Below are 6,000 nucleotides of genomic sequence, written 5' to 3'. Positions count from 1 at the left end.
GTCTTTTTGTTCACATAAAGTCAGAAAAAAACAACATATGAATCCAAAATGCTTCTTTATTTGTGGTCTGACGAAGACACCGGCTTTGACCTTTGCCTCAGACAGCTTAGGGAAGAAGTGTTGAAGGTACTTGAAGGCTGCCGACTCCTTATCTAGAGCTCTGACAAAATGTTTCATAAGGCCCAATTTGATGTGCAGTGGTGGCATCAGCACCTTCCGGGGGTCCACCAGTGGCTCCCACTTGACGTTGTTCCTCCCCACAGAGAAATCGGTCTGCTGTGGCCAGTCCCGCCTGTGGTAGTGCGCCTTGGTGTCCTTGCTGTCCCAAAGGCAAAGATAGCTGGGAAACTTGGTAAAACCGCCTTGGAGACCCATCAAGAATGCTACCATTTTGAAGTCTCCTATGACCTCCCAGTCGTACTCATCATAATTCAAGGCATCCAGCAAGGTCTTGATGCTGTTGTAATCCTCTTTGAGGTGCACCGAGTGAGCCAGGGGAAGAGACGGGTTACCATTATGGACCAGCACGGCTTTGAATATTACTTTAGTATAAATACATGTTAATTTGGATTCATATGTTGTTTTTTCTGACTTTATGTGAACAAAAAAACCATTTTCGCCCATTTTCTCATTGGAAATAGGTACATTTCAAAATATCACTGTCCTGGTCACAAAAGCAAAGTTTGTGGGGAATAATAGTCATTTTCTATACTTTTGAAGCATAAGCAATTAGGAAATAACACTTACTACCCAGAAAAACAAAAACAAAAAAAAAAACAATTTGGTACAGTGATATTTATAGAAAAAACACTTGACTGCTCAGAATGATAACAACGACATGATTGGCACATTTAAACCTAGTCAAAATCTAGTGAGTCGCTTTGCTAGACTGCATTTTCGGACATCATAGGCACATTTGAACCTAGTCAACACCTAGTGAGCTGCCTACCTAGACAGCATTTTTGGGCATATAGGCACATTCAGACCTAGTCAACACCTAGTGTGCTGTCTACCTAGACAGAATTTTTGGGCATGATAGTCACATCTGAACCTAGTTAATGCCTAGTGAGCTTTCTACCTAGACAGCATTTTTGGGCATCATAGGCACATTGAACCTAGTCAAAACCTAGTGAGCCGACTACCTAGACAGCATTTTTGGGCATATAGGCACATTTAAACCTAGTCAACATCTATTAAGCTGCCTATCTACACAGCATTTTTGGGCATCACAGATACATTTGAACCTAGTCAACTATTAATGAGCCGCCTACCTAAACAGCATTTCAGGCATCATAGGCAAATTCGAACCAAGTCATACCTTGTGAGTTGCCTTGCTAGACAGCATTTTTGGGCATCATAGTGAGCCGCCTACCTAGTCAGCGTTTTTGGGCATTATAGGCACATTCAAACCTATTAACAGCAAGTGAACCACCTACCTAGAGAGCATTTTCGGACATCATAGGCACATTAAAATCTACAGCAGTCAACACCTAGTGAGCTGCCTTCCTAGACATAATTTTTGGGCATCATGGGCACATTAGAAACTTGTCAACACCTAGTGAGCTGCCTTCCTAGACAGCATTTTTTGGCATCATTGGCATATTCAAACTTAGCCTAGTTAGACAAGAATTTTGATCATCATTGGCATATTCAAACCTAGTCAACACCTAGTGTGCCGCCTACTTAGACAGCATTTCTGAGTATCACAGGCACAACCAAACCTAGTCAACACCTAGTGAGCTGCCTATCCAGACAGCATTTTTGGGTATATAAGCACATTCAAACCTAGACAACACCTAATGAGCTGCCTACCTAGACAGCATTTTTGGGCATCTCAGGTACATTCGAACCTTGTCAACACCTAGTGAACCACCTACCTAGACAGCATTTTTGGACATAATAGGCATTTTTAAACCTAGTCAAAACCTAGTGAGTCGCCCTGCTATACTGCCTTTTTCAGACATCATAGCCACATTCGAACCTAGTCAACACCTAGTGAAATGCCTAACTAGACAGCATTTTTTGTGCATCATAGGCATATTCAAACCTAGTCAGCACCTAGTGTGCTGCCTATCTAGACAGCATTTTTGGACATAATAGGCTCATCTGAGCCTAGTCAACTACTTATGAGCCACCTACCTAAACAGCATTTCAAGCATCATAGGCAGGGTTGGGGAGTAATGAAATACATGTAATGGGATTATGTATTTAAAATACAAAATATAAGTATCTGTATTCCACTACAGTTACAATTTAAATCATTGGTAATTAGAATACAGTTACATTCAAAAAGTATTTTGATTACTGAAGAGATTACTTTGCATTTTATTGTCATTTGTTTCATTTAATATTTAGTCCTTGCAGATGGAAAAATTTATACATATAAATGATGCATTCCAAAGTGCATTTGAACAGCGGTGAAACACTTTCTTATGATGTGTTACATTCATACGAGCAGACAGAGAAGTAAGTCTGAAGTAAGTTTGGAGCAGAAGAAATAGAAATAAACCTTGTGTAAATTGTCAGCTTTACGCTAAGCTAAAATGCTATTTCTAGCCATTTTACATGCACGTTACCAGGCACGATCATATTTTTTTATCAAGAAAATTCATGTTGGATCATAATTTCTATTTTTCTAGTAAGACCTTTGATATTAGGGCAAAAATCATATTCTTGATGATAATTTTTGTATTGTTTTCCTGTAAAAATATCAAAAGAATCCTTAAAACAAGATCAATTAGATTTATCTTGTTTTAGAAACAACACTGCATAAGATATTTATGTTTTTCAAAGAATGTATTTTTAACGTGTATTTTGTCTTGCTGTACTGGCAGAGTTTTTATAGTCAAAACAAGTGAAAAAAATCTACCAGTGCTGAAGAAGTAATCCAAAGTATTTAGAATACGTTACTGACCTTGAGTAATCTAACGGAATACGTTACAAATTACATTTTACAGCATGTATTCTGTAATCTGTAGTGGAATACACTTCAAAAGTAACCTTCCCAACCCTGATCATAGGCACATTCGAACCTAGTGAATACCTTATGAGTCACCTTGCTAGACAGCATTTTTGGGCATCATAGTGAGCCGCCTGCCTAGACAGTATTTTTGGGCATTATAGGCACATTCGGACCTATACAACACCTAGTGAGCCGCCTAACTAGACAGCATTATTGGGCATCATAAACACATTCGGACCTAGTCAACACCTAGTGAGCTCCCTGTCTAGACAGCATGTTCAAACTTTGTCAACGTGAATTTCCAACCTAGACAGTAGTTTTGTCACATATGCAAATTATGTTTAGGTAGGCACACTAGACAGCATTTTTGGACATCATAGGTACATTCAAACCTAGTCAAACCTAGTGACCGAAGCTTCTAAGAAGAAGAATGTATGAATTTCTTCTGTAAACACTTAAACAAACAGATCACCATGGAGATCTAAACCTTCACTGCTACTCTATCATTTCCAAGCTTTTCAAAACAGTTTTCTTTAAATCCATCAAACCATGTAAAATACCCTGAACAAAGAGAGGCTCAAATTCTAAGCAGGCAGGAATTGCTTCCCACAAAATGGAGATCAATGCTGTATTGACTCACTCTCATCAGAGTAAATGATTTTGCTTATTGATTCTCCTTAAAGACTGACATGTGGAAGCTGGACAAATGGTGTTGTTTAACGGTAAGACCCGTAAGAGCATTTCTCTGGATGTAAACAATCATATATCACTGGTCATAGGTTACAAATCCAAAAACAAATCAAAAACATCATGTTTTAGAAAGGTACTCCACAACAAGCATGAATCAAGGCAGCATGTACTGGTGAATTGTAAGGGGTCAACTGGTAAAGCCCAGTGATGCTGCCTTACTGCACATCTCCTTGGTAAAAAAATAAATAAATAAAATAAATAAATACAATCTTAAATGAATGCAAATGGAATTTTTTTACATAATTTGTTAGAAACCACAACCAATCCTAAAGTGACTGAACAAGAATTCTCTAAAAATCAAGTAACATCCTACTGGATGAGGCAATCTGTTCTCATGACAAGTGGTAACAATACTACAAAATCATACGAGCTGGCTTGAACAAAAACATACAACTTTTTCTCCCATAGAGAAAAATAAACAAACCAACAATGGATGTTGTTACTATTTTTCCTAAGTTTAACCCCCTTAGACAAATCTAAACTTAACCATAAAGTCTAAACCTTGCCCAAACCTAACCACGAAACATGGTTTTGAACGAGATAGGTTACATCACATCGGCCATTTTTATTGCCTAAATGAGTAGTTAAATGAGCCATACCTTTGAACCCCTTACCTACAGTAAAATTATTGCAATGCACAGCCTCTAGTGGCTGGTTTAATTTTAAACATTGCTTTTAAGCACAGAACAGTAAATAACACCCTACCGTCTACACTTCTCAAAGCAAGCACCTATTGATAGTGCTATTATACACACTCATTTTTCCTTTGTCTCCATGGACTCTCTGTTAAACACATATGCTAGCCTTTTGGAACACTGGGCCTGTTTATTTCCTCATATAAATAGCTTTTCCCTTATCTGCAGATGTTCTCCCCTTTTCGATCATATGGAATTCCTCACTCTGTGGTCTGGAGGGAGGCAATGCTGCAGGAGAGGCCCATCTGGAGTGGAAACAAGGTGGGGAATGGAAGAGATGAGGCCCCCTACCCATTTGGCTCTCTGGAGAACCCCAGGGCTTGTCTGGAAACACATCAGTCAGGACAAATCACAGCGGGGCAAACCAGAGCCTGTCACAGGATAGCCCAGTGAGAGGAGTTAAAACTACAATTGGTTCTGCCATTTAATGATAGAGGCTAAAGTACACTGGAAGGCACATTCTAACCAAGTCAGAACCTAGTGAGCTGGTTACTTAGACAGCATTCTGTTGGTAGATTCCACAACTAAACCTTCAAATGCGCAAAAAACATGTTTTTTCATTGATGGCCTTTCAAAAGTAACAGACTGATCTCACTGGGAATTTGCCGACAGTTGGTCGAAAGTTCTTCAGTTAAAATCAGTCTGTGCTTACGAAAATTCGAACCACTGCCCCCAGTGACCAAAGCTGGAAGTATTTTTGAATATATCGGCACAAGTGAGCTCCGGTTTTTGGGTGAAATTTCCACAGAAGGGTGCCTAAAGTGAGTTCTAAATGATGCTATACAGTGAAGAGGAATACATTTTATTTTACACATTTTATTAAGTCTGCCCCCAAACCCAAATCCAAACTCCAACCCTAAACCTAACCATCAGTGGATTAAAAGTGTAACCTTAGAGGGAAAATGGAACCTCTGAATTGCACTCATCATTGATTATGTCTCAACGCGATTACTTGCTGGTTTCAACATGGGACAAGAACTCAAGTCTCTGAGGTTTTTGTCGCAACATGCTATCAGTTGCGCCACATGGGGAAAGTAAACACACTTGAACTGATGCAAAAATATCTGATGGGAGATGCCGCTTGTCTGTAATTCAGCAGAATTGGGTTGATGTTAGAGTACTGAAACATTTGGTAGCAACATGTTGACTTCCCATGTGATCATGTTGCCTAATGCACCACTTTGACCACATGAAAAGCATTAAAGCACCAAACAATTGCTATTTTTACAAGGTTGCTAGCAAGAAAATGGGATGTGCAGGTGAGAATGGGATAAGTTGTGCCACTTTTTTTTAAGTTGTCCTCGAAACAAGGAAAAATTATGTGTAACATATGGCCATAGAAATCTGACCTCTTGCGTATTTCCACCTACTTACAGGGATATATATGTGCCAGCCAAACAACTACCATATAGATGATTGGAAATACTAATGTAATTCCAATCGGTAGAGTGAACGCTGGCGTGTTTGTCTGCCGCTGCTCTCCGGGTTCTTTTCAATGTTTTTAAATGCTTTTGTTTTAGTGGCCTTTTGTATGAGCGACTTCAGGAAATCGAGTTTTATACATCTCTTTTATGGACAATCTTATGGACTAGT

Source organism: Myxocyprinus asiaticus, chromosome 9 (assembly GCF_019703515.2).
Source record: "Myxocyprinus asiaticus isolate MX2 ecotype Aquarium Trade chromosome 9, UBuf_Myxa_2, whole genome shotgun sequence".
Lineage (NCBI taxonomy): Eukaryota > Metazoa > Chordata > Actinopteri > Cypriniformes > Catostomidae > Myxocyprinus > Myxocyprinus asiaticus.
This window is presented reverse-complemented; position numbering follows the sequence as displayed.